This window comes from Acomys minous, assembly GCF_964271855.1.
Source record: "Acomys minous genome assembly, chromosome: 14".
NCBI lineage: Eukaryota > Metazoa > Chordata > Mammalia > Rodentia > Muridae > Acomys > Acomys minous.
This window is the reverse complement of record NC_140496.1, coordinates 11,867,657-11,882,219: the sequence shown is the minus strand read 5'-3', so window position 1 is coordinate 11,882,219 and position 14,563 is coordinate 11,867,657. Positions and strand designations below refer to the sequence as shown.

Sequence of the window (14,563 nt, the reverse complement as noted above, 5' to 3'; positions counted from 1 at the left end):
TCAAGAGTGGGCTGCGCCTTTCCATATCAGAGCTCATAAAGTTAATTAAGACAATCACCAACAGATGTGCCCACCAGCTAATGTAAAAGATACCTTGCCAAAACCCTCCTTCTCAGGTAATTATAGGTTGTGACAATTTGGCAAAGCTAGCCATGACACCAAGACCATACTTTGGTATGGTGTCAAGCATCAGGATTTAAGCTCGGTGGCAGACAGACTTATCTACCAAGGCTTTGAGACCTGTCTTGGACTCTCCTGCTGGGTTGGGCTCCAAGGGATAGGCTACTTTTCCGCCCAATAGCTCAGGTTTTGCCCTGCATGTTCTACCACGCTGTTACTCCTCTCCACTGTGGGATCTTTGGGGACAAGCCTGGCTTTTATTCAGCTTTGTCTGCAGTGCTGCGTGCAGAGTCCAGAAGATCCCAGTGTTCAGCAGTGTTCTCCACAGTCCTGAGTGAGCAAAGCCAGCAAGCCCAGAGCACCAGCTTGAGCAATTCCCAAAATACCACCATGGGCCTAATTCCCAAAGCAACATTATTCCTGATGGCTACATATCACAAAGCCCATGAGTGTGAGTCTCATTCCCAAATGTCAAAACGTAAAGAGATAGCAAGGTGTGGTATGGGCACTGTCACTTCCTTTCCTCACAAAGGTGATAGTAGCACCCTGTGGGGCTTCAGCCATTGCGACATTGAACGAAGCCAGGGAGAGGGGTAACAATGCCGGTGCAATGCACGCCTCCCTCCTGATCCTGTTAGAGATCTCTTCTTTAAGATGTCACTCCACGGTGACATCCATGTTACAGTTTATCCATCTTGGTTTCACAGCTTGTACTATACTGTCCGCTGTCTATTCGGCACATACTTAGTAAGGACCTATAGCATTCTTGGCACCTAGGGTGCACTGACGGGCAGGGGCAGATGAGAACCTGCCCCCCCCCACCTCCAGAGCCGGTAGTCGGATTCAGCTTTGTCCAACCAGGCACTCTGCAGTGATGGAACTACAAGAGCCGCTCAATTTAATATGGCAGCTGCAGGCCAGCAGTTCATTGAAAAAATTTAAACTTTTTAATTCTAGTTCACTGAAACTTAACTGCAGATAGGTGTGTCTGGGGGGCTACCCTGCTGGACGGTGTCACAGGAGTGAGACCAAGGGATTATCTTCATACACACTGTCCCTATCTTGACATAACGCTTTTGAATCCCCGACTTCCCCCTCCCACCCATATGGTAGGGAAGAGCTACCATATGGAACACTTATTTTGAAAACCAGCAGAGGCCAGAACAGAGAAGGGCATAGATATGTGTCTGCTAAACAGACTAATGTTGGAATGCAATGGAGGCCCTGCAGAAGAGAATGAGGCCAAGGAGATGGCTAATTGGTAAAGTGTTCACCTAGCAAGCATGAGGACTTGAGTTCAAATCCCCAGCACCCACTTAAAAAGTTGAGCATGGTGGTGCATGCCTGCAATACACTATGTAGCACTATGGCTACAGACCAGGAGGATTCCCGGGACCTGCTGGCCAGCCAGTCTAGCCGAATTGGTGAATTTAAGGTTCAGTGACAGGCCTGCCTCAAAAAAAAAAAAAATTAAGGTAGAGAATGATTGAGGAAGATTCCTGATGCCAGCTCCTGGCATCTACATGCATGCACATCCATACATGCACACGACAAAGGAAACAGAACATGATGGGTATGATCCAGAGACCAGAACTACATGTATATGTACATGAACTTATGGCCACTCATAAAGATGCAGCACCAGGCTGGTACCTTCCTATCCTTTCTTCCTCAATCCATCACCCCAGGAAACAGACTCAACTCATGGAGAGAAGGAACAGCGCACCAGACCAAAGGTAGTTAGTCTCATCATCTTTGACAATGAACTGTGGCAGCATGGAACGGAGAGGGTGCAGTTTGAAAAGCCAAGAGACCCATGTGGTCCCACAGCTGAACAAAGCCACCACCCCAGGGATGGCGCCAAGGGATTTCCAGCTGCAATTCTTAGTAAAAAAAAAAAAAAAAATCAAATGCAAATTACAGAGGGAAGTATTTCCAGGCCTGTGCCTGGCTCTCTGGAGACTTGTTGAGTACAATGGGCTGTGCTGAGGTGTTGCGGAAGAAAGGGACAATGGAGTAAAGTCAGGGGGTCAAGATCTTGTTGAGAAAACACGCAGGCTTAGCAGGGGACCAACAGGTCTTTGCAGAAGGCAGGAGGGGAGGGGAGGAGCTAGAGCTGGAAAGCCCCTCTGATGGCCCCACCCACCACATCATGGCAGTTCTGGGTGTAGGGCCAGAGAGCTCAGAGCGTACCCACAGCTGTCACTGCTGTTCAGTACACCAGCTCCCAACTGGGCCGGTGTGCAGAATCTCTGACCTCAGGGTCTGAGGAACCACAGAACTCAAACCCACAGGCGTATAACATGCCAGCTGACACCTGACACGCTATAATTATGGCTGAGGAAATCTACAGAGGGTTTTGAGGAAGTTGAGGCTTGAGATTATTAAGAACCGCCAGGAGTGACGATTATATATACATCGTGCAGTGTTTACTGTCAGATGTCTAAAACCCTTAACCGGCCAGCAAAGTATGGAGTTCCAAATGCAAGCAGCCTGATTAAAAACCCTGATGCCATAGGATGGTGCAGTGGGTGGGGCCATTAGACAGATTTTTTTTTTCACTCCACCCCCACCTCCCATTCTACAAAGGAACTACATCTACAGGTCAAATCATCTTCCCCACACCGACCCCGCAAGGCTGTCTCCATAAGCACTGTTGTACCAGAAGTCTGGCCAGCGGTAAAATATTCCCTACGGCATCCAGTGTTTATGACAATCTGCTGCAACTCACTGCACTCCCCTGCCCTGCTGCTCTACTATAAACAAGCCGTGGGCTGCTCTCTAGTCTTACCTGCCGCTCTTGCCCCTTCAGTGACCCAAATCTCAAGACTATTCGAGGTTCTCAGACAAGGCACATTTTTCCTCCTGGGCCTCGGACATCGCTTGAGTTGGCCAGGGATGCCTTTTCTGTGTGCATGCATTGGCCTCGGTCTCCCTGTACTGTCCATGGGGAGTAATGGCTACTGCCCGGACATGTGCTGGGATCAGAACAGGGAATGGCTCTCGGGCTGGGCTCAGTACCAGGAGACTGTCTCCTGACTTGCTGTTTTCTTACTGTTTGCTTTCTTTTCTGAACTTGGAACGCTTTGCCTTTCCCATCACCGTAATCTCCAAAGGGCCACACAGCAACCAGCCGCATGCTGCTTGGCCCAGAGTAGTCACTTAAGGAATGCCGGAGGAAGATATTTAAGTGAAATTTATTTGATGATGTTTGAGCTCCATGTTATTTACTTCCCACAGATCTTAATAAACTATATCATTTTCACCATCCGGCCCAATCTTTCCTCTCCTCGTCACCTGTCAGAGCTCTGGGAAATCTTCAGAGCTCACGTTAGCCAACTCACTTGGAAGTCACTCCTACACTCTCCTCTTCCTAGAGGCTTCCGGCTGCATGGGTGCACTTCCCTCTCCCAACACACTCACACACACACACACACACACACACACACACACACACACACACACACACACACTAGTGATCAGGAACAACAGGACTAGAGGCTTCTTTCCTATCAACTCCATGGTACGCGAGGCATCTCTGATGGAAGCGAGGCCGCATGTCTGAACTCCAAGAACTCAGTTCCCACCATTTCCCACCTCTGTGCAGAAGCACAAGAAAGCAGAGATGAGGCTCCGGGGAAATAAAGCAAACCACTAAGAACAGAGAGCAAAGCTGTAGACAGGAACCCCAGCGCAGTGACACTGTCACCAAGGTCGAGCAGGGAAGGAAGGCACACAAGGACTGACTTTCTGTAGGGGAGTCACAAAAGTGACAGGTGTCCACTCCACACGAGTACGGCTTTTGGTCTCTCCACTCTCACTGACATTACCAGAGTGAAGTTAGTATTAGTTAGTATTCTAATGACACCAGGGCATACAGGGGTAGGGAAAGAAAAGCAGGTTTCTCTGAAACATGACTGGGAGGAAACCGAGCATCCACAGGTACTGATGGGGTGCTGGGTCCCATCCCTTTTCAGCAGGAGTTTTAGCTCAGGAGCTTTGCCTAGAGGCTCAGACTATATAGCCCAGTGAATGCAGTACTCACTCATCTAGCATGCACAAAGCCTTGGGCTTGATCCTGGCTCTACATAAACCAAGTGTGGTAGGGCTTAGCTCTCATTTCAGCACTTGGGAAGTGGAGGCAGGAGGATCAGGAATTCAAGGTCACCTTCAGCTACATACTAAGTTTGAAGCCAGGCTGGGCTATATTAAACTATGTCTCAACGTGATAGATGAGGGGGGAGGAGGAGGAGGGCAAGGCTGATGAAGAATGGTTGGCTAAGGGCGAGTCTGGCTGTATCCAAACTTAGGATCCCTGTGATCCAAGCGCCCACTTAGGCTTCCCGGCTTCTCCCTCTTGTCGTCTCCAAAGTTTCTGCCATTTTACAGACTCTTCCGCACCCAGAACTTCTGACTTAGAAGCCCACTGCTTTCCCATCATGCCTTGCAATCAAGAGAGGTCATAAATTGTGATTTAGGCTTCTGTTTTCTTCTATAACAAAGGGCCATATAAAATCGGAGATGACAACTCAAAGGAAATCCATTCTGTTGGGAAGGGCACACCATACTCTACATGGGGAGGGAGCCTGATGTTTCCTGAAAAGTCACCCGAGGAGTGGAGAGTTGGTACGGAAGATGGCATGAACATCTGTAGACAGAGGAAAAGGAACTTTTAGTTGCTGTAAGATTCATTAAAACCCATTAACTCTTGACAATATGATACCACAGACAGGAAACACTAAGGATGGATGAGGATGTGGGGGACAAGGGGAAAGTTTTGCCAGATGCTAGCACAGCTAACTGTAGAAAGACAGAACCCCCAGACCCACATAGTAAGCAGAAAGGGCATCACGGTTTCTTTCATCTGCTGGTTTCTTCCCTCTTTCATTCAGTGTCTACTGGTTTATTATTATCATTATTATTATTATTATTATTATTATTATCATCATCATCATCATCATCATCATCATCATCACCAATTATTACTATTATTATTATTAGTAATAGTAGTAGTAGCAGCAGTAGTAGTGGTAGTAGTATTAGCATTAGTATTACTATTATTTTGGTTTTTTGAAACAAGGTTTATCTGTGTAGTCCTGGCTGTCCAGGAACTCTTTTTGTAGACCAGGCTGGCCTTGAACTCACATCGACCTGCCTGCCTCTGCCTCCTGAGTGCTGGGATTAAAGGTGTGTGCCACCACACCCAGCTTGCTGTGTTTCTTAAACACCTGATAAATGAGGGGCATCACAAGGTGCTGGAGATTCATCCAGAAGTCAAGTGGCGGCCACCCTGCCCTCACAGGGGGTATTCCTGAGCATGGAATTATATAATTATACAATTACACAAACAGTTCTGGTTTGACTATGAAATTTCCCCAACTGGCTCCTGTGTTGAATGGTCCAAAGTTTCTGGAAGGTTTAGGAGGGGAAGTCTAATTGAAAGAAGTAGATCACTGGGGGCATACTGTTCAAGGTTATACCTGGTCCCCCAGCCCCTCCCCTAATTTTAGAGCTTCTCGTCCATCATGAAGTGAAGATTCCCTCTCTGCCATATGCTCCTTTTACTATGATGATGTTTTTACCCAAGTACATAGGGCCACTCATGCACAGGCTAAACCCTCTGAAATCATGAGCCAAAAACCACACCCTTCTTCCACTAATTTGCTGTTCTCATGTATTTGGGCTCACTAACATAAAAAAAGTAATTAGTATACAAATAACCAAGCAATGGACATTACAAGAGGAGGTACGTGTTGTTGATTTCTGTGTGCGGATAAATGAGGACTGATCCAGACTGGCAGTCAGGGAAGGTTCCCATGGGTGTCACTCCCTGAGGGAGACATGCAGGGTGAGCGTAGGTCAATAAATATGGTTCTTATGCCAGGGGTGACTACACAGACTCCCTCATCCAGCTGCATGCTGCTCCTGAGCCCTAATCAAGCTGTCAGGATCTCCAGCTATCTTTGCCTTCTCCCTTGGCCAGTGAATCATCTTCAGCTCACTCATCACCTCCTCGAAGAAGCCTTTTCTCCTAAACTGGGTTTCAAGTCCTTTCTCACAACTCCTACAGTTTCTTCCACAAGTTCCCCTTAATGAGGAAGGTCTCACCAGTGTGTGCCCAACCTGTTAGATAGTAGGCACTCGGTGTATATTCTTTATCTTAATACAGGGGCTAAGGGGCTAGTACACACAATATAAAAAATAATTTTTAGAACAAAGAAGAAAATAAAAAGATCACATTAGAAAAGTAGAACATGGCGGGGGGAAGAGATATCATCAAACACCTATCACATGGCAGGTGATATTCTAATGGCTTTCTATAAACTAATTCAGATAAATTTTTGCCCCAAATTATAAAGCATAACTCATTTCATCAGTGGGCCCAAAGAAGCAAGGCAATCTAATCCATCTGATACAGGAAGAGGACGGCTGATGGCCCAGCATAGCCTGTGTTGGCATATGGCTATGTCTGGGCAGCTCCTAGGGCCAGAGACATGAAAGCACAAAGAACACATTCTCAGGCTGAGAAACTAAAATTAAATTACCAGGAGGGAAGAGCATTACAGAGACCGGCAGTGGCCAGGGTTGGCAAGAGTGTGTACCTCTGCAGCAGCCTGAGTGTCATCAAAGAATGGGACAGTTAAGTCCCTGCATACTGTAAAATCCCCTGTGGCTAAAAGGAAGAGAGTAAATCTACATGTCCTCACTGAAAGGAGGACAGGACTGACTCAGAATTTAGTATGAAGCTTGCGATAGGACAAGGTTTAAATGTCTCCTCCAGTTACTACTCAGATGACACCTCAGGAGGCCTTGAAGATGATGGATGGATGGATGGATGGATGGATGGATGGATGGATGGATGGACGGATGGACAGATGGATGGACGGATGGATGGGTAGGTGGGTGGGTAGGTGGGTGGGTAGGTGGATAGATGGATGGATGGGTGGGTGGATGAATTGGGTGGATGGATGGATGGATGGGTAGATGGGTAGATGGGTGGATGGGTAGGTGGGTGGGTGGATAGTTAGGAGGAAAATGGTTTCTACGGCTTACAAGTCAGAGCCCATCATCAAGGGAAGTCAGGAAGGAACTGAGGCTGAGACCATGGAGGAATGCTGCTGACCATCTTGGTTACCGTATCTTGCTTAACTAACTTTCTTATAGAGCCCAGGACCACCTGCCAAGGGATGGTGCCACCCACAGTGGGTTGGACCCTCCTACATCAATTATCAATTAAGAAAATGCCCTGAAAACACAGCTACAGGCTGATCTGATCCAGGCAGTTCTTCGGTTAGGGTTCTCTTTTCTCAGATGATTTCAGCTGACACCAACTATGACAGACAGTTAAGAGATAATAGAATGAATGAATAAGAAAGAAAGAAAGAAAGAAAGAAAGAAAGAAAGAAAGAAAGAAAGGTGACATATAGACAGACAGACCGATGGTATTATAGTCAGATAGACAAATAGATGATATGTAGACAAAAACTAATAAAATCCTCAGGACTCATATGGAAGGAGAAAACTGACTCCCTCCCGAACACTGTCCCTGAACTCCAAAAGTACGTCACGGTGTGTGTGAGATAGATAGATAGATAGACAGACAGACAGACAGACAGACAGAGAGAGAGAGGCAGAGAGAGAGAGAGAGAGAGAGAGAGAGAGAGAGAGAGAGAGAGAGAAGAGAGAGAGACAGAGAGAGAGACAGAGAGAGAGACAGAGAGACAGAGAGAGAGAGACAGAGAGACAGAGAGAGAGACAGAGAGAGACACAGAGAGAGAGAGAGACAGAGAGACAGAGAGAGACAGAGAGAGACAGAGAGACAGAGAGACAGAGAGAGAGAGGGAGAGATGCAATTAAAAAGCAAACTTGAACAAATCTAGGTCATGACCTAACTGGAGAAAGTCAGCTTTCCTCCTGGCTTGGCAGTGGTTAGGTTGCTTCTACTTGGAGCTTTTGGTTTTCCATCCCAGCCTGGCGCCCCCTGTGGGGTGCAGTGGCCAACTTGAACCAGGATTCAGGTTCACCACCTAAAGGGCTTAAATGCATCCATTAGCAGCAGCTACTTGCCACACACTGAAGGATAAAGCATAAACCCCTCAAGCTTGTGTATTCCTGGTTTTGAAAACTCCTCCTTTTGAACACCAAAAAGACTGGTCAATACTGGTTTCACATATGTAGCTGGTACTGGACAAATGTAAAAGCACAGAGTTATTCGGGGTGACTACTGACTACCGTGCTCAGAGTGACACCAACTTACCATTTTCCTTTCTCTTGTCTCCCTGTCTGGTTTGGGAATCCACACTGCTTGAGACTCAAACGAAACCTGGAATGTGTTCTCTTTTTCAATTTTCTGGAAAGTCTGCATGAGTCGGGAGCAGCCCATTCTAGAACTCTCGGTTACATTTATCCACTCTAGAGAGTCTAGAACATGTGATTATTCCAGCCTTGTGCTCCTGCTGGGCTCTTCTGGGTGCTTTCTAAGGAAATCTGGGACGTGCCAGGGACCTGGGATAGGGGAGGCCCCAGGAAACCTATGGAGGCCACCCTAGCCGAGACTCCTAGCTGCAGGACATCCGGAGCCTGAAGTGGCCACCTCCTACAGCCAGGCAGGCAGGACCTCCAGTGGAGGGTCAGGATACCAACCCACCCAGAAAAACCTTCAACCCAAAATTCGTCCTGCCTACAAGATGTGCAGGAACAAAGATGGAGTGAAGATTGCGGAAATGGCCAGCCAAAGGCTGGCCCTACTTGAGACCCATTCCATAGGAGAGAGCCAACCCCTGACACTATTAATGTTACTCTGTTATGCTTGTAGACAGAAACCTGCCACAACTCCTCCGAGAGGCTTCACCCGTCAGCTGATGGAAACAGATGCAGAGACCCAGAGCCAAACATTAGACAGAGCTTGGGGAGCCCTATGGAAGAGTTGGGGGAATGACTAAGGTAGGCTGAGGGGCCAAGGACTCCATAAAAAGACCTACAGAGGCAACTAACCACCAACCAAAGTGCAAACATGGACTGGTCCTCAGCTGTCTGCACGTATGTAGTAGATGCACAGCTTGGTCTTCATGTGGGTCCCCCAATAACTGGAGCAGGGGCCCTCTTTGTCTCGGAGGCCTGCCTTTGGATCCCACTCCTTTAACTGAGCTGCCTTGTCTGGCCTCAGTGAGTGAGGATGTACCTGGTCCTGCAGCAACTTCATGTGTCAAGGTGGGCTGGCACCCGTGGGGAAACGGGGGACCGCACCCTTCTCTGAGGAGGAGGGGACGTGGGGAATGCAGTTAGGGAAGGGGCAGGAAGAGAGGGAGGGCTGTGACCAGGATGTAAAGTGAATAAAGAAGTAAATTTTAAAACAGAATATAAAACAAACAAAAAACTCAGCGTTTCATACTACTTTACATAAGTGATTCTAATACTTTTATGAATCTTGATTATTAGATATAATTTTGAAACAAATTAATGTCCCCACATTAAAAACATAATAAAAAGATCATCAATGAAAGGCATTGGGGAAAAAAGAGTGAGTTCAGTCTTGTTAAGTTGTATTTATTTTAGTGGGGGGCAATGGGAGAAAGGAGGAAGAAACAGGAAGAGAGAGAGAGGGAAGGGGAGACAGATTCATGTATCTTGGGCTGGCACTGAGCTTGCTAGGTAGCCAAGGATGATCTTGAATTTCTGGTTCCCCTGCCCCCACATTCAGAGCACTACAATTACAGGCATATGCCACCACATATGCCAAGGCTCTAACTTAAGACATGCATGCCAGGCAAGCACTCTAACAACCTTCCTCAAGTTGTGTTTTATATGTATAAAAAAATTAATCACTTTATCAAGGTTTGAAAAATGTGAATCAAAGAAGTAGATCTTACCCTCAAGCCTGTAGATAATCAGGGTTTATAAATTGCTTTTCACTGCCCACCAAAGCCAGGTGGGCGGTGCTTCAGAGGTCAGCTCTAGGATCAAACTTCCTGGGTCAGTCTCCTGATCCCAACCTATATTCTTGCACCCTCCATGTGCACCTTAATAATAAAGGTATAGCAGCTGCTTCTCAGAGCCGTCATGAGGACCAGAGAGCATCCTTTGCAAACACCAAAGCCAGGTCTCAGGATACTTGCTTTACCCTGCATCTCTCACTCCAAGTCCCATCTCACCCTTTAAAGTTTCACAAAGGCAAAAGAAAGGTTCTGGTTGCAAGCATGCCTCACTGAAAAGGCCACTGACTTTCACAACCTCATACATTTTCATTTGACTATGCTTTGCTTATTAGTCAATGGTGCTGGTTCCCAAAATTGGGTTCCTTGGCCAACAATACCCACCTGGAACTACATTCAGGCTGCAGTCCACACCAGGCTCTGACCCATCCTCTATGGGTAGGTGGCGAGTCTGGCTCAGCCTTTGAGAGGTCCCAAGTTGCCCCCACACTGACACTCAGTGTGAGCTGCTTTCGATGTGTGCATCTCGGGTCTGATCCAAAGAAAAAGAAAGTGATAGCCATACCAGAGAATGTGTAGGCTGAAGTGAACATTCTAGAAGAGAAGGCGCTGGTATCCTCTCAAAAGATCATTAGTGGACAGAAAAGGGCGAATGATGCTCAGCTGTGTGGGAGGGCATGCGAGGGTGGGAACAATGTTAGGGACAATGAATCATTCAAGGCTTGGGAGACAGTCAGTCATCAAGCCATGGGGCAAAGGATGTGTGGAAATCAAAGAACCGTGGGCATGAGGCTTGAGGGTCCAAGGGCACTTGGACAACATTGGGTGGCCATGTTTTGCTTTAGGGACCAGAGAGATTGAGGGTACCTGCCTTGGGGATGTCATGACGGATTAAAGCACAAGTGGGTCTGTAAAGAGCCAGCCTGTGGCCTCTGGATAGTCAGGACAGAGGAGTTCTCCTGGGCAGACCAGGAAAGGCAGAACTCCCTAAGCTGACGGCTTCTCAGCAAAACTGAAGCCTGTCTTTCTTAAGAAACAAGAGAGAGGGGCGGGGACAGATGGAGACAGAATCCTTGTTGGAAGCGCACTGTCAAGGGAGGCACCTTCATAAAACCATGCTCTTACAAGTTTAAAATGCCGAAGAGCAGCTCCAGATCTAGCAGCGAGGCATCTATGAGCCATCATCGCTCACAACCACACACGTCCGTGGGGGCGGCCATCCACACTCAGCTATTAAAACTCAACGTTTGACAGGAGTGACTCAACACCTGCCCCCAACTCCCCCATTCATCGGATGGAGGAGGAGCTCTTTCTAACAAGCTCCCAGAGGGACACTGAGGCAGATGGTCCCTGGACCACAGAGTCATTTGTCACTACAGGAAAAGGATCAGAACAGAGGCGGGAGCTGAGCCACGGCATATATATCACAAGCTTCCGTGGGGGAGGGGCGTGGTGTGAAACCACCATGCGCCACCCACTGAGGCCCTGGCTTTGGTTTGTTCCTACAGCATAAGGAAGCCAGCAGTCAATGGGAAGCACATTATATAAGCTGCTTTTCTCTATGCAGAACTTAAGTCACCAAGAGAGGGGGGGGAAAAGCCATATAAAAATAACACCCCATCCTCAAGCACCTCCATGAAGTGCAGCCAGGAGCCCCTTGTGCGCTTTTGCAAGACAAAGAGGGAAAACTCTCTTGGTGCTGCAGCCCATTAGTTATAAGGCTCTGTTTCCTTGGGTTTTAGTTAGGGAAGGTGCAGGAGGAAAACACTCGACGCCCAACCTACATGTGGGCACTGCCCTCATCAAAGCTTCTCTCTGGCCATGTTTGGTCTCACTCTACTTCTAAACCTCAGACTATTCTGTCTTTGACTAGGATTTTTGCCTCCCCTTTCCCAAGTTCTTGACAGACCTGGATAAACCATCTAGTTGTTAACAAACGTGTTAAGAGGGTGACTGACTGAGGCTGGGGGCATCTCTCACACTAGTGGCTACAGAAAACTTGTACGTAAATAAGGCAAAGCCATTCCATGTGCTTCATGTGACACCGTCCATGGAGTCAGCCTCTGGTGCGTACTCAACTAACAGCCAGAGGCCACCAGCTTAGCAGAGGATAGACTGTAAGTTACAAAAAAAATGAACCCCTTAATCCTCTTTGCATCTCTCCGCTCTAGCGCCTAGACGGGCAGTAGTCTGAAACAGGTGCTCCAAGAATCAGAATTGAATTAAAGGGCACCAGTGCATGATGGGAAACACACAGCGCACTCTCATCCTGGCGTCAAGTCTGAGACACAGAAGCCACCGAGGTACCTGTTAAAGGCCAGTCTCCTGGACTCTACCCAGGACATCAGATGCTGTGCGATCTGACTACATTTGTCACAGGTATCCAGGGGATATTACACCATGAAATATGAGACCGACAGCCTTATTCTCAGGGGAGCGTGTGGGCGCCAACACGAAAGGATGTAATTAAGCAAAAAGTTTGGGACAGCCACAAACACAATAGAGGCGGTCGGCTTCTTCCGCTCTATTGCAGCTGGGGCCCTTGGATGTGTTGATATACATTATCTGGGGAAGATGGGAAGATAGCAGACCGAAGAGGAGGAGGAGGAGGAGGAAGAGAAGGAGGAGGAGGAGGAAGGCCCAGAGACTTCAGCAGGCCGGTAACATGAGCTTCCCAGGTGATGGGGTATCTGGTCCCACTAGCAGGTCATCATTTCAGGCAGCTCAACACAGAGCAAAAGTGGTCCCACATCACTTTAGAAGGCAGAAGGGGAGACACCCCTTTGTGTGCTTCACACTGCCGTCTGGCAGTCAGTCCACAAACCACCCTCCCTCAGGTTCCTCCTTACTCTTAAGAGAAGCTGCAGGTCTGGCAGGGGGGTGTCCGCAGCTCAGTTACTGGGATCCTGCCCAGGCTCCTGCGCCCAGACCCGGTGAGCCTAAGAGGCTTCCCTTCCCCTTCCCCACCCTTCATGCATCGACTGGGAATTCTGTAACTGCTGGCAGCTGTCATAGGAACATCAAACGCAGATGTTTATGCCAAGCCTCATTTACACAAGCTACGTCTCCCCCAGGAGATGAATGTTTAAAACAAACAGCACTTCCATATGCTAGAGGCACAAGTATATCAGCACTGGGGGATCCCCAGATGGGAGGAAACATGAGTCAGGCCAGGGCAGACACCTAAACAAATCGTGTCAGGGTGCAATTCCTCTCTGGAGCAGGAGGAACCTCAAAGGGATTGCTCAGGTTCCGGTAAAGATGCCAAGCCCTCCCCCAATGGAACATGCTCAGAACAGTCCAGACCCCTCACTCAGCATCATCACTAACAGGCACTTAACTCATGACCTAGCCAGCTGGACCACCTGCATCTCGGCACCTCTGTTCACTCTCGTTCCCTTGGGGACTTCCGAGGGCCCCTGCATATTGGGCATGGATTGCTGTGTGCCTACTAAGTATTTCCTTAAGCCCCCAATGTGTGAGGTTCTGATCTCCAAAGATGAAGATGCCTACGGGTATGTACAAAGGTATTTGGGGAAAGGAGATGGCATGGAACTGGAACATACAGCTTGCCCAAAGACGTGGGCCATTGAGGTCTCTGCCACAGCATGGGAAGCTGGAATGGTCCAGGGCCACTGCCTCCCACTTCTTCCAGAGAGTGCAAGAAGATGATGATCCATAATATAACATGAGCTGCACATCATCTGCATTGCCTTCCAGATGGGGCAGAAAGGAGTAGGCAAGAGAGCTAACATGGGGTAGGGTTGGAACTGCATTTAGGGCCCACTACGATCTGGGTGTTGGGGTTCCTCCTCTCCTGATCCCCCATGTTGCACTACCAAGAGGCAATGCCTGTAGGAAGCGATGACATCATGAGAGCTCTGCCATCTTGAATGGGCTTAGTGATTTGCATAAAGGAAGCTCCAGGCCAGTCTGGGCGACAGAGTGACTCCAAGGCAAGCCTGGTCTAAACACAGAGACTTTAGAAAACTAAATCGAGAAACACAAAAGGAGTTGTGCTGTCCTATCATCCAAGTAAGGGCACAGCTAAAAGTCATGTTTTACCTATGAGAAACTTCCCTCACCAGACTCTGTTGCCACCTCCATCTTGGACTTTCCAGTCACTAGAACCGTGAAAATTAAGTTTCCATGGTGACTCAGTTTTGGACATTTTGTGACAGCGTTCTGACCACATTGAAGCAGGACATAATGTAGAAGTGAGGGCCAGGACCTACGCTGGTGACACCGGAAGGGTAGGCATCTCCTATCACGTGCTTGCTTGTCGAACTCCCAGCAGTACATAGGGAGGAAGGAAAGGCAGCCTCTGGGCATGCTCCACCCACACTGGGCAAAGGCTATGAAGAGAGACCCAGGGGAGGTGCTGGCCCTCTGGGGATGACTTCCGTGTGCTGGGATGTGAGAACTCTTAAGCTGCCCTCAGAGATGTGGACCTGGTGTGGTGACCATGGCCTTGGGTGTCCTGCAGTGCAGTAAGAAATCTCTCTCTGGGC

The 14,563-nt window shown here is 48.2% G+C and overlaps 1 protein-coding gene and 1 long non-coding RNA gene across 3 annotated transcripts in view; one reads left to right on the top strand and one right to left on the bottom strand.

The window, feature by feature from the left end:
- Window positions 1-14,563, top strand: part of LOC311583382 — a 491,748-nt gene that overhangs the window by 194,457 nt on the left and 282,728 nt on the right. The window lies entirely within an intron of this gene.
- CDYL2 (chromodomain Y like 2) overlaps window positions 1-14,563 on the bottom strand; it is a 149,145-nt gene that overhangs the window by 33,778 nt on the left and 100,804 nt on the right. The window lies entirely within an intron of this gene.